We start from the raw sequence: 17,302 nt of genomic DNA, 5'->3' as shown, positions 1-17,302 counted from the left end.
AGCCATAGGCAGGGAGACATATTCTTGTGAGCGTATTTACAATAGTGAACATTTTGCACAAGTGATTAATATCCCAGCCCAGGCTGTGCAGCTACATCATCTTAACCTTCCTAACCCCGTCGCAATGTCTTGGTGCTCTCTGCACATCCACAACAGAGGCGGTGGCAGCCTGCTGACTGCTAGGCCCTGTCTGTGGAGGGGATTCGGTTGAGCCGGGCATTCCTGGAGTCACCTGGATGGATGGCCCCGGGAGGTACATCAGCTGATCCTCCTCCCTATGGGTGCCCGGAGTCCCCTGGTTGACTCCTTGTGGAGAAGGGGTAGCTGGAGTGAGATTGAACTGCCCCACACCCCTCTCACATTGACACTGTTGGAGGCCAACTAAGGCATCAGCGATAGAGTTGAGCCCGCGCAGCAGCGCAGGAATGATGCCCTGGAACAAGGTCTCCATTGCAGCCGCCATCCTACCGGTGTTGACCTCGGTGCATTGAGGATACTCTATCGTGTTGTGTGACGCTACAACCGTGCTAAATAGGATAGATTTCAAACAGATCTAGCAACTCAAGACAGGGCAGCATGAGACACTGTGGGCCATCAGCAGCAGCAGAATTGTACTCAAACACAATCTGTAACCTCATGGCCCGGCATATCCCCCATTTTACCATTACCATCAAGCCAGGGGATCAACCCTGGTCCAATGAAGAGTGCAGGAGGGCATGCCAGGAGCAACACCAGACATACCTAAAAATGAGGTGCCAACCTGGTGAAGTTATAACTCAGGAATACTTGCATGCCAAACAGCATAAGCAGCAAGTGATGGACAGAGCTAAACAATCCCACAATCAACAGATCATATCTAAGCTCTGTAATCCTGCCACATCCAGTCATGAATGGTGGTGGACAATTAAGCAACTCACTGGAGGAGGAGGCTCCACAAATATTCCCATCCTCAATGATGGAGGAGCCCAGCACATCAGCGCAGAAGATAAGGCTGAAGCATTCACAGCAATCTTCAGCCAGAAGTGCCGAATGGATGATCCATCTCGGCCTCCTCCAGAGGATCCCAGCATCACAGATGCCAGTCTTCAGCCAATTCGATTCACTCTACATCAAGAAATGGCTGAAGGCATTGGATACTGCAGAGGCTATGGGCACTCACAATATTCCGGCAATAATACTGAAGACTTGTACTCCAGAACTTGCCACACCCCTAGCCAAGCTGTGCCAGCACAGCTACAACACTGGCATCTACCCAGCTTTGTGGAAAAGTGCCCATGTATGTCCTGATGAGGTGAGAGTGTTTGCCCTTGACATCAAGGCAGCACTTGACCGAGTGTGGCATCAAGGAGACCTAGCATAACTGGAGTCAATGGATATCAGCGGGAAAGCTCTCCTCTGGTTGGAGTCACACCTAGCATGGTTGTGGCTGTGGTTGATGATTGTGGTTGTTGGAGGTCAGTCATCTCAGCTCCAGGACATCACTGCAGGAGTTCCTCAGGATAGTGTCCTAGGCCCAACCATCTTCAGCTGCTTCATCAATGACCTTCATTCCATCTTAAGGTCAGAAGTGGGGATGTTCGCTGATGATTGCACAATGTTCAGCACCATTCACGACTCCTCAGACACTGAAGCAGGCCATGTCCAAATGCACTAAGACCTGGACAATATCCAGACTTGGGCTGACAAGTGGCAAGTAACATTTGCGCCACAGAAGTGTCAGGCAATGACCATCTCCAACAAGAGAGAATCCAACCATCGCCCCTTGATGTTCAATGGCATTACCATCACTGAATATACATCCTGGGGGTTACCATTGACCAGAATCTGAACTGAGCTAGCCATATAAAATACTGTGGCTGCAAGACCAGGCCAGAAGCTGGGAATCGTACAATGAGTAACCCACCTCCTGACTCCTCAAAGCCTGTCCACCATCTACAAGGCACAAGTCAGGAGTGTGATGGAATACTCCCCACTCGCCTGGATGAGTGCAGCTCCCACAACACTCAAAAAGCTGGACACTATCCAGGACAAAGCAATCCACTTGATTGGCACCACATCCACAAACATTCACTCTCTCCACCACCGACACACAGTAGCAGCATGTACCATCTACAAGATGTACTGCAGGAATTCACCAAGGCTCCTTAGACAGCTCCTACCAAACCCATGACCACTACCATCTAGAAGGACAAGGGCAGCAGATACATGGGAACACTACCACCTGGAAGTTCTCCTCCAAGTTAGTCACCATCCTGACTTGGAAATATTTCACCGTTCCTTCACTGTCACTGGGTCAAAATCCTAGAACTCCCTTCCTAACAGCACTGTGTGTGTACCTACACCACATGGACTGCAGCAATTCAAGAAGGCAGCTCACCACCACCTTCTCAAGGGATGAGCAATAAATGCTGACCCATGACTGAATAAAAAAAAAATGCTGGCACTATCACCTCAGCCTGAAGGTGGATAGAGATGAAGGTGGACTCCTCCATCGTGCCTTGCAAATTGAGGAGTGCAGTGGACATCCCTTCCTGATGTTCCTGAGCTTGCCTTTGCAGCTCCAAAAACTGTGACATGACCGAGTCCAGAGGCTGATCATCTTACTCAGACTCAGCAAATTTCTGGCCTCCAGCAGTCCTCCGAATGCTGGGGACCTGGGAAGTCCCTGCCGCTGCCTGCTGTGGATCACAGTGTGATGTGCTCACCAGATTGTGACCCCAAGGCTACTCTAAAACTAGGTCCCACAAAGGTTTGTGTCTCTGTGCTGGTGGAGGGTGAGCATTGTGATGGGACTTCAATGAAGGTGCCTTCAGATTCCACTTCAAAGGTTTCTTTGGAGCTTGCTTGGAGGCCCTGGGTTGTGAACTCCATCAGCTGTTTCCCAGATGTGCCTGCGAAGGCAAGGGGAGATAATTAGTGCTTGGCAGTGGCCTGTGAAAGAGGACACATTATTCACAGCATGGATGTCTGATGGGTGTTGCACTGCTGGATCCTCACTTAGTGGAGCACCGCCGACCTCACCATCAGCACAGGGACAGTCCAGATCCTTGCTGGTCAGCTGGATGGCTCTGTTTTCAAAGTTCATGAAGACCTTGATTTCAGGTATTCCTCCATCAGTCTGCGAACTCACCCTCTCGTGTGCCAGCTTGTCCTGCATAAATAGAGATGGAGAGAGTGTAAGCAGGATGCCTGCCAAGCCAGATGATAAGTATGCCTGGCATTTGTGGGTGGTGAGTGTTCCCATGGACAGAATGAGAACAATGTAGGTGTGTGTGAGAGAGTAAATGGTGATGTCCCTTGAACTGGCAGTGAGGGAGATCCCTGTGGATGTGTGATGGGTTTGTGAGTGTGAGTTGAGTGTGATGAAAAGAGTGACTTACCCTGGTGGAATGGAGGAGATCATTCATCCTCTTTCAGCACTGGGTGGCTGTCCTCTTTTGTAGGGTGTTTGTGCTGACCACTGCTGCCACCACCTCCCATGTTGGATTAGTGATGTTGCTGCCCCTCCTGCGGTCAGAACGGGGGTAGAGAATATCACAGTGGGCCTCCACTGCATCCAAAAGGCACTCAAGAGATGCGTTATTAAACTGGGTGGGCTGCAGTCTTCTTGCCTTTCGGGGCCATGTCTTCTTGGCAGCAGTCGTGGGCTGGAAGCACTGAGAGGCGTTCGCATGGCTGCACTTTAAATATGGTTTCCAGTGTGATGAAGTGGCTGTCATCAAAACGGTGTATTTCCTGGGAATGCACAATTAATGAGGCAGGATTGGGACAAAACGGCGCGAAAAACCGCCATTGCAGCAGGCGGGTAAAATGTCCTTTTTCCTGCCCGCTCCCACACTTAGTGTAAATCTGGGATAATGCTTCCCAAAAGTATTCTACGAAGTCATCTTCCAAAAAACCTTTGACAACTTGACTTGTCCGGTGTATATAACGATTAAAGTCTCCCACAAATATTAGATCATGTTTGTTCCAAGCTCCAATAATTTCTTGTTTAATGCTTTGTCCAATGGTATAAGTATTGTTTGAGAGCCTATAAACTACTCCCATCAGTGTTTCTGATTCTTGCTATTCCTAGTTTTTTCCATACTGATTCAACTTCTTAGCTCTTTACACACAATATAATAATTTAACAATATAACAGATAACAATGATTTCAGCTGCCTTAGCCCTAACTCTGAAATTCCTTCTCTAAATTGCTGTCAGAAAATGTCCAAAATGTTTTTATTGAAATCACTCTTGCTAACTATCTAGAGACCTTTTGCTATGTTGTATGTTCAAAATAAAGGTAAGTTGGTTGTTGTTTTAGTTCCAGAACTAAAATAATACTGTTGACAATAAGACTCCTTTGTGCTTTTGAAGTCACTGATCAGAAAATAGGAAATATCAGTGAGCCAATAATACCAGTCAGGAGAAGTGGCAAGTTAAATGCAAGTTATTGCTTTTCACTCCGGACCAATCTTTGTTTTTTGCATTTGCGCAAGCAAGATTGAGTTTTGGAAGAGGTAAGAAATCTGGGGAAGAAATGGCCATAGAAACACTAGGAGAAAGTTATACAGAGGATTGTCAGATACTGTGAGGAATCAGACAGAAGAGATGCAGAATCACAAAGAAAGGCAGAGAGGTCAGATATTTCGACCTATAACAGATATTTTGTGGCACTACCAAAACATTTCTGAACAAATAGAAAAGTTTCATTTCAACATCTCCAAACTGCCCTCAAGATTTAGTGAATTGGGGCAGAGCAGTAATTATCTGTATTTGCTTAGTGCCTTTTATAGCCAATTAAATACTATCAAAGCATAGTCTCTATAGGAATTTAGGGAAACACCACAGTCAATTTGTGCCATTTATCACCTTAAAAGGTAGGAAATGAGTCTCATGCACCATGAAAGAAACACTTTCTACCTGAATAGACATGCTGAGCAGAAATTAAGTATGATGAGACACAGGAAATAAGTGTTGACACTGTATGAAGTTGCGGCTGTGGGAATGTTTGGCCTAGAAAGTCTAAATAAAACATGGTGTTTATATGTTGAAGCATAAATATTTATTAGCTGTAATAAAGGCTGACTGAAGTGAAAGGCGACAGTAAATACTAAATTTAAAGCAAAATACTGCAGTTCCAGGAGATCTGAATAAAAACAGAAAATGCTGGAAAAATGCAGGTCTGGCAGCATTGGTTGAGGGAGAAACAGAGTTAGCATTTTGAAACCAATATGACTCTTCTTCAGAACTGGAGAGAAGTAGAAATGTGATGGGTTTTATGCTGTTAAAAAAGGCGGGGGTAGGGGCAGGCGTGGCAGGTGGAACAAAATAGAAGGCCTGGGATATATTAGAGCGCAGGAGAGATTAAATGACAAAGATGTTGTGGAACACAAGACAAAGGGAGTGGTAATGATGGTACTAAAGATGAAGGGTGGAATCATCCCAGATTTGCACTAAGTGCGCTAGCAGGCAGGAAAAAGCATTTTTTCTTGCCGGCCACACTGGAGGTTTTTGCACCATATCGTCCCAGCCCTGCCTCATCAATCACACATTCCTGGAAAACACGCTGTTTCGCCAGCAGGTGGCCTCTGATTTGCCCGCCACACCATCACCTCGCCGCTTCCTCACACCAGGCGTCATATTTAAAATGCACCTGGGCATGCAGCTCTCAGTGCTCCCAGCCCAGGACTGCTACACAGAAGACATGGCCCCAAAAGGCAAGAAGACTGCAGCCCCAGATTCAGTTATGTGTCTCTGGAACACCTTTTGGATGCTGTGCAGGCCCTCCGTGATGTCCTCTACTCCTGCTCTGGCTGCAGGAGGGGCAGCAACATTACCAATCTGGCTTGGGAGGCAGTGGCAGTGGTGTTAAGTGCCAACTCTGCCCACAAGAGGTCAGCCATCCAGTGCAGAAAGAGAATGAACGATCTCATCGGTGCTGTCAGGGTAATACAACCATCTCATCACCCTAAACTCACACACTCACAAGCCCATCACACATTCACTGGCATCTCACTCATTGCCAGCTCAAGGGACATCACCACCCATTCTCACACACACAGCCTCACATCTTCATCTGACCTCTGGAGATTGCCTCCTCATCCCATCCATGGTTCCACTAAGCACCTGGCATCCTTCTCATTTGACCTGACATGCACCTTGGTCACATTCTCTCCATCTGTCTTTACACAGGATAAGATCACGCACAGTCAGTGGGAGAGGTCCCAGACCAAGAGTGGAATGCCGGACATCAAGGTCCTCATTCCCTTCAAAGACCACACGTTAGAGCTGGCCAGAGAGGATGTGGACTGTTCCTGTAGTGACAGCGAGGTCAGCACCAAGTATCCAAGTGAGGACCATGCACCAGATCATCCCTCTGGCAGCTCAACTGCAAATCCAATGTGTGTAGCGCGGCGGCCATGCACTAATAATCTCCACTTTCTCTCTTAGAAACATCTGCCACATCAGCCTCAGGCAACCTTAGCCCCGACTCCAGCACCGACAGCACCTCAGGTGAGGACTCTGAGGGTAGCACCCTTGAAGACCAGTCACTGTGCCCACCCAAACCCTCCACCAGTGCAACGACACACACCTTGATGACACCTACATGTACAGCAGGCTCAGGTTCACTATCTGTTCCACAGCAGGTGGAAACAAGGACACCCGAGGTCACCGGCACTCAGAGGGCTGCTAGAGGACAGAAATCTGCTGAATTCGAGTCAGATGAGGAGCCTCTGGATTCAGTCCACATTCGGTTGGAGCTGCAGTGCCAATCATGGGAACACCAGGAAGGAATGACAGCTACACTCCTCAGACCGTAAGGCACGATGGAGGAGTCCATCCGCCTTCAGTCCAAGGTGATTGTGCCAGCATGCCAACACACTGACGTCAACCTCAGGATGGTGATCACCATGGAGACCTTGGTCCAGGGCATTTGTCCTGCACTGCTGCGCGGGCTGAACTCCATTGTGAGAGGGGTGCAAGGCAGATCGATCTCACTCCAGCTTCCCCTTCTCCTCAAGGAGTCAGCCAGGGGACTCCGGGCACCCAGAAGAAGGAGGGTCAGCACCCAGAAGAAGGAGGATCAGCAGGTGTACACCCCAGGGCTATCCACCCAGGTGACTCCAGGAGTGTCCAGCCCATCTGAATCCCCTCTCCACAGGCCAAGGAGGGTGACAATGTCATACAACAGGATCCTGAAAACAGGCCAGGGCACGGGTGTTAATCACTTGTACATAATATTCACTGTTGTAAATAAATTCCCAAGAATATCTAAGATAAAAGCAAAATACTGCGGATGCTGGAAACCTGAAACAAAAAACAGAAAATGCTGGAAAAGCTCAACAGGTCTAACAGCATCTGTGGAGAGAAAAGCAGAGTTAACGTTTCAAGTCTGGATGACTTCTTCAGAACCAAAGAGCAGTAAAAATGTGATGAACTTTATACTGTTTAAGGGGGGTGGAGCAGGTGAAGATGGATAGAAGGCCAGGGATAGGTGGAGGCATAGGAGAGATTGACAAAGATTTCATGAACAAAAGGATAAAGGGGTGTTAATGCTGGCGGTACTGGCTAAAGGAGTTGTTGATGGTGGCATTAAGTTCAGAAAGCAGAATGTGATAATAGCAGGACAAGGGTAAGCACTCTGGAAAGAACAACATGAACAAATGACAGATGGATTCACTTGCGCCTCCTTCAGTTTGGTCTACTGCATTCGCTACTCCCAATGCGGTTTCCTCTACGCTGGAGAGACCAAATACAGACTAGGTGACTGCTTTGCGGAACACCTTCGGTCTGTCCGCAAGCATGACCCAGACCTCCCTGTCGCTGGCCATTTCAGCATACCACCCTGCTTTCATGCCTACATGCAATGTTCCAGAGAAGCCCAACGCAAACTGGAGGAACAGCACCTCATCTTCCGATTAGGCACTTTATAGTCTTCCGGACTTAACATTGAGTTCAACAACTTCAGACCATGAACTCTCTCCTCCATCCACACCCCTTATCCCCTTTTTTCAATATTCATTTTTATTTTTTATCCACTTATTTTTATTTTTATTTATTTTCATTTTTATTCATTGTTTTATCCTCACCTTTTATCCTATTTTTGATCTTTTTCCCACCAACGTCCCCTCCCCCCACCCCACCCCACTAGGGCCACCTGTCACTTGTTCATGTTGTTCTTTCCAGAGTGCTTACCCTTGTCCTGCTATTATCACATTCTGCTTTCTGACCTTAAGGCCACCATCAGCATCTCCTTTAGCCAGTACCGCCAGCATTAACACCCATTTGTCCTTTTGTTCATGACATCTTTGTCAATCTCTCCTTAGCCCCCAGCTATCGCTGGCCTTCTATCCATCTTCACCTGCTCCACCACCGCGCCCCCCCCCTTAAACAATATAAATTTCATCACATTTTTACTTCTCTTTAGCTTTGAAGAGGGGTCATGCAGACTCGAAGCGTTAACCCTATTTTTTCTCTCCACAGATGCTGTTAGACCTGCTGAGTTTTTCCAGCATTTTCTGTTTTTGTCCCAAGGATATCTCCCTGCCTATGGCTCCTTGTTTTGATGAGCAGTGTTCGTGTCACTCAGATGTGAAACCTTGATTCCTCCACAAGATAAAGGCAGGTGTCTCAGTCCAGGGCCTCTTCCCTGTGCTTTGTGCAACCATCCCAGCACACTGATGGTGCACCTTCACAGTCACTGGACATGTCAGTGATACCTGCACCTCGATGGTGCTTGTCATTGCTGCCAGAATGTCCTGGGCCAGTGGCACAGAGTTCTGTCATTCTAACTGTGTGCTCCAAGCACCTTTGAGGTGCGGCTGACCCCATCTCATCAGCATCTGTGACAGTGGCCCTGAAGGGCTCAGCTCAAAAAGGATGCCATAGGATTAGGAGGGTTAAAGTTTCCCCACTGCATCTCCATGGAATGACCCTGATCACAAAGTACAAGCGAGGTGCCGTCAGCCACACAGGAGTCAGGTATTCACATAAGGTATGTGAGGATCTATGGAGTGTCCCCACTGTATGTCATCATCATCCTCCTGAAATGTAGGGGCTATGGGCATCCGCTGCATCTCCATGATAGGAGTCTTATCACAGAGGGTATGTGTGCTACCATCAGCCAGACAGGAGTCAAATGTTCACAGATGCAATGTGAGGATCCATGGTGTCTCCTCCCTGCATGTCATCATCATCCTCCACAAAAGTAGCAACTATGAGGGCCTCTGGAGCACGCCTGCCTCATCTGCTCAGTGCGAGGGCCTCATCACTGTCATTGTCGCCTTCGAGGACCTCCTCACCCTCATACCCAATGACGTCCTCATTGGAGGAGATGCATAGCTTCTCCACCTCCTCCTCAGCCAGCTGCTCTCCATGTTGGAGCGCCAGGTTGTAAATGGCGCAGCAGGCGACGATGATGCAAGGCACCCTCTGCGGACTATATTGCAGGGTTCCAGTAGACCAGTCCAGGCACCGGGATCTCATTTTCAGCGTCCTGATGGTTTGCTCCACCAAGTTGCATGTTGCATGTTGCAGCATGAACCTTGTTGTACCTTCGCTCTGTTGCAGTCTGAGATCGCCGCACAGGCGCCATTGGCCTCCTCTGTGGGTATCCCTGGTCCCTGAGGAGCTAGCCCTGCAGCCTTTCTGGACCTTGGAAGATGTCAGGGATCTTAGACGTACTGAGAATGTAGGAGTCATGGACACTTCCTGGGAACCGTGCGCAGACCTGCAGGATGTGTTTGTGGTGGTCGCACACCAGCTGCACATTCAATGAGTGGAAGTGCTTGCGGTTGATGTAGTTGACCACTTGTTGCCATGGAGATCTGAGCATCACGTGAGTGCAGTTAATAGCACCCTGCACCTGTGGAAAACCTGAGGTCTGAGCAAATCCCAGCACTCTTGCTTCCTGGCTTTCCTGATCCTGGGCGAAATGTACAAAGTTGTGTGTCTTTGTAAAGATGGTGTCTGTGACCTCATGGCTGCATTTGTGCATGGAGGCTTGCAAAATCCTACATAGGTCACCTATGGAGCCCTGAAAGGAGCCACTGGTGTAAAAATTGAGCGCTGTGGTCACTGGCATGCCCTCCATGTCCCTGTGGCACCAAATCCTGCAGTAGTTGACAGATGTGACCGACCAGTTCCCTAGACATGTGCAGTGTTCGGTGACATTGGTTCTCAGTCATCTGCAGGAATGACAAGTGCTGTCTATGGACCCTCGTTCACCAGGTACCAACCAGCGACGGCTTGCTGTGGCTCTTTAGCAGCATTGGTGGCAACCCCAGCGGCCCCTTCTTTTTCAGGGTGCTGCTCCTCTCTCTGTCCAGCCAGGCCCCTCTGTCACTCACTTCTCCTTTGTCTCCGCTCCTTGTAAGCCATGAGTCATACAGCAAGTACTACAGGCTCTGTGCTCCTGATGTCCTCCTCCTGCAGGATGAAAGAGAGAGACGTGTGGATTAGCTTGCGTGTACTAAGAACCTCTCTTGGTTATGTCTGAAGGCCCCTTAATGCCCCCCAGAGAGTGCTAGCCACCACTTGGATGGCCAGAGTTTAGTGCGCTGCGTGGCTGCCCGAAACCCCATCCACATCTGCCTCACTCCACCTGACCAATTGGCAGCAGCTTTGCCCACTGGACTGCATGCTGTGCTCTCAGCTCAGGAGCAGGCATTGTCCTAACGTGCACTGCAAGGCTGCCTTGTTAGCTTGAACCATGGGGGAGACTGGAGATGATGACATTGCAAGAGGCTGTGAGTGCCTCCACCACTGACTGCTCCATGGCCAGCTTTAGCAGGGAGATTGTACAATGTTCCCAGCCATCCGACTGTTCGGCATGTTCACTCATTAGTGTGTAGTCTGTGCTCAAGGGGTGAAAAGATCTGGAGCATTTGGTGGCACTTTCATTCCTCTGTGTTGCTTGAATGGGCAGATAAGCTGGAGACCCGACTCCAAGTGTGTCAATGTGGCTGCGCCTGAACTGTCTCAGCTGCAGAGGAATGGTCACTTTATACAATGTTCCCCTATTGTGTGGCTGCTTTCCCCCGACCTCTACCCGCCATGTGCTTGTGCACTGCCATTCAACTTCAGTGCAGCCCTTGCCCCCCTACTCACCTCACAGCATGCTGCCTTTCCTCTCCAAATTGTCTCAGACACAGTGTTGCCTTGCTCCTCCCCCTACCTCACCCCAACCACAGTGCAGCCCTTGCCCGGGCAGCAAGCTGGGAAATAGCAACTTGCCTGTGCCCTCATCTGAATGTGTATCACCTCGACCTTGAAGTCAAACAGACGACCCCTGCGAACGCTGCACAGTATTAGTGAGCACTCACCTCCAAGTTCCCCTCGAAGTGCAGCTTACCAGGTGCGTGCCTTATAAATGCTGTTGTGAAACATGCCGAGATGATCCAGCATGAGGGTTGATTTTGGCGAGCAGGGCTTAGAGTAACATGCATTTATTAAAATGACGTTCCCAATGTTCGGCACCATTGACAGGTGGAGCGGATGATCGCAAACTGGTTTCATGATAGCGTGAAACCAATTTTTGACCTTCCCGCCATATTGTCTGCTCTCACCCACCAAGATGCCCAATGCCAATGGGGAAGGAAAATTCTTCCCTAAAGCTTCGGTCCAGTGTAGGTGTTAATAGCAGAATGAAGGTCAGCACTGTCTGAAAGCAAAATGGCAGAATGTGTTAATAGCAGAAAAAGGGTCAGTGCTGTGTGAAAGGAAAAACATGAGGACAAGATACATTTGTGGGGGTAGGTGTTGTGGAAATCAAAATGGAGGACAAACTTCATGGCAAGAAATTGTACTCAGAGATACTAAGGCCAGGATTTTCCGGCCCCATCGCGAGCAGGATGCACCATGGGTGAGGTGGCACCCCAGCCAGACGTCCATTGACTTGTGGAGGGACTGGAAGATCCCGGCAGAGGGCGGGTGCTGAAAATCCCGCCCGAAGTCTTTTGGCTCTGTTTCTGGTAATTAGCTCAACTGGTATTTTTAGCCTATGAATAGTTTCTGTTTTCTGCAGAAAAGGCATCTTAGTCATTTTTTTCTGACTGCCACTAATAGACCGTTTTTTCTAAAAGTGCATCAGGTTGCCAACTCTTATTGGAGGCATGCCCAGAGGTTTAATCAGATGTCTGGAAGGCAGAGCAAATATAGACCTGTTAAGGCACAAGGGAATAACACAAGGCTGGATTGCATCAATTTTAACACAAGGAATCTTACAAGCGAGAGAGATGAATTGAAGGTGTTGATTAACACATGGGGATATGATATTGTTGCTATCACAGAGACATCGTTGAGCGAGGGGCAGGACTGGCAGCTCAATATTCCAGGGTATAGAATCTTAAAGCGTGACAGGGATGGGTGTAAAAGAGGAGGTGGCATTGCACTATTGATCAAGGGGTCAATTATTGCAATATGAAGGATGGTACCTTAGAAGTTTCCTCAAATGAGGCTATATGGGTAGAACTTAAAAACAAAAAGGGGGCAGTCACTTTTCTGGGAGTGTGGCTATAGGCATCTAAACAGTCAGCGGGAGATAGAGAAGTAGATATGTAGGCAAATCTCAGAGAAGTGTAAAAATAATAGAGGAAATAATAGGAAGGGATTTCAACTTTCCCAATATTAACTGGGATAGTCTTAGTGTGAAAGGCTTAGAGGGGGCAAAATTCTTAAAGTGCATCCAGGAGAACTTTTTGAGCCAGCACGTAGAAAGTCCTACAAGAGAAGGGACAGTACTGGACCTAATCTTGGAGAATGAAGCCGAGCAAGTGATAAAAGTGTCAGTGGGGGAGCATTTCGGGGATAGTGACCATAACTCTGTAAGAATTAAGGTAGTTTTGGAAATGGACAGAGATGGACCGGAAATAAAAGCCCTGAATTAGGGGAAGACCAATTTCAATATGATAAGACATGATCTGGCCAAAGTGGACTGGGAGCAGTACTTATAGGAAAGTCTACATCAGACCAATGGGAGTCATCAAAAAGGAAATAGTGAGAGTTCAGGGCCAACATGTTCCCATAAAGGTGAAGGGTAGGACCAACAAGTCCAAAGAACCCTGAATCAAGAGATATAGAGGATTGGAGAAGGGGAAAAAAGGAGGCCTATGGCAGATACAGAGGGCTAAAAACAGCGGAAGTCCTAGAGGAGTATAGAAATTGCGGGGGGTCGGGGGGGGGTGGTGGTTGGAGAGGGGGTACTTAAAAAAAGTAATTATGAGAGCGAAGAGCGGCCATGAAAAAACACTGGCGGGCAAGATAAAAGAAAATCCTAAGGCATTTTATAAATATATTAAGGGCAAGAGGATAACCAGGGAAAGAGTAGAGCCCATTAGGGACCAAAGTGGTAATCTGTTTGTGGAGCCGGAGGACATAGGCGAGGTTTTGAATGATTACTTTTCATCTGTATTCACTATGGAGAAGGACGATGTAGGTGTAGAAATCAGGGAGGGCGACTGTGTTATACTTGAACAAATTAGCATTGAAAGGGAGGAGGTATTAACAGTTTTAGTGGGCTTAAAAGTAGATAAATCCCCAGGCCCAGGCTGCTATGTGAGGTAAGGGAGGAGATTGCAGGGGCTGTGATACTAATTTTCAAATCCTCTCTGGCCTCAGGAGAGGTGCCAGAGGACTGGAGGACAGTGAATGTGGAACCATTATTCAAGAAGTGATAAACCAAGTAATTACAGGCCAGTGGATCTAACATCAGTGGTAGGGAAACTATTGGAAAAAATTCTGAGGGAAAGAATTAATTTCCACTTGGAGCAGCAGGGATTAATCAGAGATAGTCAGCATGGCTTTTTCAGGGGGAGATCGTGTCCAACAAATTTGATTGAATTTTTCAAGGAGGTGACCAGCTATGTAGATGAGGGTAGTGTAGTTGATGTAGCCTATATGGAGTTTAGTAAGGCTGTTGACAAGGTCCCACATGGGAGAAGGTAAGAGCCCATGGGATCCAGGGCAATTTTGCAAATTTGAACCAAAATTGGCTTAGTGGCAGGAGGCAGAAGGTGATGGTCGAAGGCTGCTTTTGCGATTGGAAGTCTCTGACAAGTGGTGTACCGCAGTGATCGGTGCTGGGACCCTTGCTGTTTGTAGTGTACATTAATGGTTTAGACGTGAATATAGGAGGTATGACCAGTAAGTTCACAGATGGCCTGAAAATTGGTGGTTTCGTAAATAGTGAGGAGCAAAGCCTTAGATTACAGGACAATATAAATGGGCTGGTAAGATGGGCAAAGCAGTGGCAAATGGAATTTAATCCTGAGAAGTGTGAGGTGATGCATTTTGGGAGGATTAACACGGCAAGGGAATACACAATGAATGGTAGGACCCTAGGAAGTACAGAAGATCAGAGGGACCTTGGCGTATATGTCCACAGATCCCTGAAGGCAGAAGCGTAGGTAGATATAACAAGAGGATTCGAGTACAGGAGCAGGGATGTCTTGCTGCAATTGTACAGGGCTTTGGTGAGACCACACTTGGAATATTGTGTGCAGTTTTGGTCTCCTTATCTGAGGAAGGATGTTCTTGCGATAGAGGGAGTGCAACAAAGGCTTACCAGACTGATTCCTGGGATGGCGGGACTGACATATGAGGAGAGATTAAGCTGGTTAGGATTATATTCGCTGGAGTTCAGAAGAATGAGGGGGGGTCTCATAGAAACCTATAAAATTCTAACAGGACTAGACAGGGTAGATGCAGGAAGGATGTTCCCGATGGTGTGGGAGTCCAGAACCAGGGGTCACAATCTGAAGATACGGGGTAGACCATTTAGCACTGAGATGAGGAGAAATTTCTTCACCCAGAGAGTGGTGAGCCTGCGGAATTCACTACCACAAAAAGTAGTTGAGGCCAAAACATTGTATGTTTTGAAGAAGGAGTTAGACATAGCTCTCGGAGCGAAAGGGATCAAAGGATATGGGGAGAAAGCGGGAGCAGGCTATTGAGTTGGATGATCAGCCATGATCATAATGAATGGCGGAGCAGGCTCGAAGGGCCGAAATGCTCCTATTTTCTATGTTTCTATGTCAATAATGTGGTTAAGAAGGCATATGGGATACTTGCCTTTATTAACCAAGGCATAGAATATAAGAGCAGGGAGATTATGTTGGAACTGTATAAAACTGTCAGGCCACAACTGGAGTATGGTTTGCAGTTCTGGCCGCTACTCTATAGGAAGGATTTGATTGCACTGGAGAGGGTACAAAGGAGATTTACCAGGATGTTGGCTGGCTGGAGTGTTTCAGCTATGAAGAGAGACTGGATAGGCTAGGGGTGTTTCCCTTAGAGCAGAGAAGATCTGATGGAGGTATACAAAGTTATGAGGCGCATAGATAGGGTAGATAGGAAGAAACTTTTCCCCTTAGTGGAGGTGTCAATATGCAGAGACATAGATTTAAGGTAAGGGGCAGGAAGTTTAGAGGGGATTTGAAGAATTTTTTCACGCAGAGGGTGGTTGGAATCTGGAACACTCTACTAGAGGGGTTGGTAGAGGCAGGAAGCCAAACAACATTTAAGAAGTATTTAGATGAGCACATGAAACGCCATAGCATACAGAGCTACGGACCAAGCGCTGGAAAATGGGATTAGAATAGGTAGGTGCTTGATGGCCAGAATGGGCATGATGGGCCAAAGGGCCTGTTTCTGTGCTGGATAACTCTATGACTCTATGACATCTGATCAAGTCACATTGAACACGTGAAGTTAAAGGGGAAACAGGGCGAGGTAGAGGAGAAACCAAGGGTGAAGGAGTGGTCGCTGGAAGAGAGTGCGTGGGAACTACTGGAGGTGGAATGAACTTTGATTCCACCAGTAATTAATCATAACTCAAAAAAATTGCCCTGATAATGAATAGAAATGTGAGTGACACTCACACTCATCACCCAACAGCAATGCAATAACTCACTGAAAGCTTATATGTAACTGGCAGTAATATGTGCATCAACGTGATATCCTACTTGTGGCTGGTAATAATCTTAAAACTTGCTGTTACTCACCACAAACTACAACCAGAAATTCCCTGCATTGCATAAGATGTAGTCAGGCTTATTGATGCAATTTTTAATAGGCCTCATCTCCCTTCTGAGCTGTTTGGGCACTAGCTTTTTGACCCTGGATCTGTTTGAAGATGACAGTTCTGAACTGGGAGTCAGTCTGACTTGATATGCACTGAGACTTTGCATATCAAGACTGCCTGGTATAGACCATACTGATCCAAAATGAGGGATTGTATGGAGGGCAGGTGTTTGGGACAATTCCACAGGGCAATTGTTTAAAATTCATTTACAGGATGTGGGCATCGCTGGCTCAGCCAGCATTTATCGCCCAAGACTTATTGCCTTTGAGAAGGTGGTAGTAGTGAGCTGCCTTCTTGAATCGCCGCAGTCCATGTGGTGTAGGTACACCCACAGTGCTGTTAGGAAGGGAGTTCCAGGATTTTGACCCAGTGACAGTGAAGGAACAGCAATATATTTCCAAGTCAGGCTGGTGAGTGACTTGGAGGGGAACTTGTAAGTGATGGTATTCCCATCTATCTGCTGCCCTTGTCCTTCTAGATGGTAGTGGGCGTAGATTTGGAAGGTGCTGTCAAATGAGCCTTGGTGACTTCCTGAAGTACATCTTATAGATGGTACACACTACTGCCACTGTTCGCCAGTGGTGGAAAGAGTGAATGATTGTGGATGGGGTATCAATCAAGCATCCTGCTTAGTCCTGGATGGTGTCAAGCTTCTTGAGTGTTGTTGGAGTTGCACTCATCCAGGCAAGTGGAATATATTCCATCACACACATGACTTGTGCCTTGGAGATGGCGGACAGGCTTTGGAGAGCCAGGAGATGAATTAATGTCCACAGAGACCCCAGCCTTTGACCTGCTCTGTAAGCCACAGTCTTTATATGGCTGACCCAGTTAGGTTTCTGGTCAATTGTAACCCCCAGGATGCTAGTGGGGGAATTCAATGATGGTAATGCCATTGAACATCAAGAGGTGGTGGTTGGATTCTCTCTTGTTGGGGATAGTCATTGGCTGACACTTGTGTGGCACGAATGTTACTTGCCACTTGTCAGCCCAAGCCTGAATATTGTCCAGGTCTTGCTGCATTTGGACATGAATGGCTTCAGTATCTGAGAAGTGGCAAATAGTGCTGAAAATTGTGCAATCATCAGTGAACATCATCACTTCTGACCTTATGATGGAAGGAAGGTTATTGATGAAGCAACGGAAGATGGTTGGGCCGAGGACACTACCCTGAGGAACACCTGCAGTGATGTTCTGAGATGATTGACCTTCAACAACCACAAACATCTTCCTTTG

At 47.5% G+C, this 17,302-nt stretch overlaps 1 protein-coding gene across 1 annotated transcript in view; it reads left to right on the top strand.

Moving 5' to 3' along the window:
- gucy1b1 (guanylate cyclase 1 soluble subunit beta 1) overlaps positions 1 to 17,302 on the top strand; it is a 364,679-nt gene that overhangs the window by 321,981 nt on the left and 25,396 nt on the right. The window lies entirely within an intron of this gene.

The sequence above is a fragment of the Carcharodon carcharias genome, chromosome 1 (assembly GCF_017639515.1).
Source record: "Carcharodon carcharias isolate sCarCar2 chromosome 1, sCarCar2.pri, whole genome shotgun sequence".
Classification (NCBI taxonomy): domain Eukaryota; kingdom Metazoa; phylum Chordata; class Chondrichthyes; order Lamniformes; family Lamnidae; genus Carcharodon; species Carcharodon carcharias.
The sequence above is the reverse complement of the archived record's forward strand: the minus strand, read 5'-3'. Positions and strand labels throughout refer to the sequence as shown.